Source organism: Leguminivora glycinivorella, chromosome 14 (genome assembly GCF_023078275.1).
Source record: "Leguminivora glycinivorella isolate SPB_JAAS2020 chromosome 14, LegGlyc_1.1, whole genome shotgun sequence".
Lineage (NCBI taxonomy): Eukaryota > Metazoa > Arthropoda > Insecta > Lepidoptera > Tortricidae > Leguminivora > Leguminivora glycinivorella.
The window spans coordinates 9,088,808-9,089,838 of NC_062984.1; positions in this window are offsets into that span (position 1 = coordinate 9,088,808).

The window sequence follows — 1,031 nt, forward strand, 5'->3', positions numbered from 1 at the left end:
TACTCGATGTAGGTACCTCGTGAGAACTCAGGTGGGCGCCACTCACGTGAGACGGTCTTTGGGCCCGCATTTCGAAGATTCGATTTGGTTTTTTTAGAACTTGCTGTTTTTTAGACCACTTTTTTGTGTTCGACTGAGTTGAAATTTGCATAATTATCTATGTACAATTTTACGGCCGATGAATCTCCATTACTCACAATATACATATTATAATAGCAATACTATAGAGCTGATTTGATGATGATGGCCATTAAAAAAACTATCATTTTTTTTTATTTTAATGAATAAAATGTAAGTTATCTATATATTGTTATCTTGTTAGAGTTCTTTTAGCTTAATGCTTATAGTGTTAATATATGTATTATGCAAAATTAACGCGACCTGCCATCTCCTAACAGTTCACTTCCCTCGACTCTCGAGTAGGACAATACCCAATATGTATTCTGTGACAATACTTTCAAGTTGTCAAGAAAGACCCGGCAGTCCTAGTTGTTTTGCTTGTATACTCCAAGGATCTAGTTTCGGTGGACCTTTTTGAGTGGGCGCCGGTTATTTTATTGTATCAATGTATAAGTTCACATTATGAACCGTATTCCCCAGACTTGCAGTCGAAAAGGCGTGTACATATTTTTAGACGTGACCCGCTGCGTGATCATAACCAAGAATACGGGCAGCTAGAGATGGGTAGTGAGTAAATACCAAGAGTAAAAACGAGTAAATACGGGTATTTTGAGTAAATACTGGTATTTACTCGTTTTTACTCAAATTGATGGGTATAAACTATTTCGCGTGCTGAAATGGAAATACAAATTAGAAATATTGGTGTATTTTGTTATCGACTACTAAGTTAAGTAATCAAATTTATATTAATTTTATTTTAAAGACGTGCTCTCCATACATGTAACTATTTTTCACAAAAATAAAATTTGTAAAATTACCAGTGTGTTATACATCATCTGATAGGTCTTTAAAATTAATTGAATGTTTCTAAAAAGTTTTTTAATAATATGAACAGTTTTGGAATAAAACGA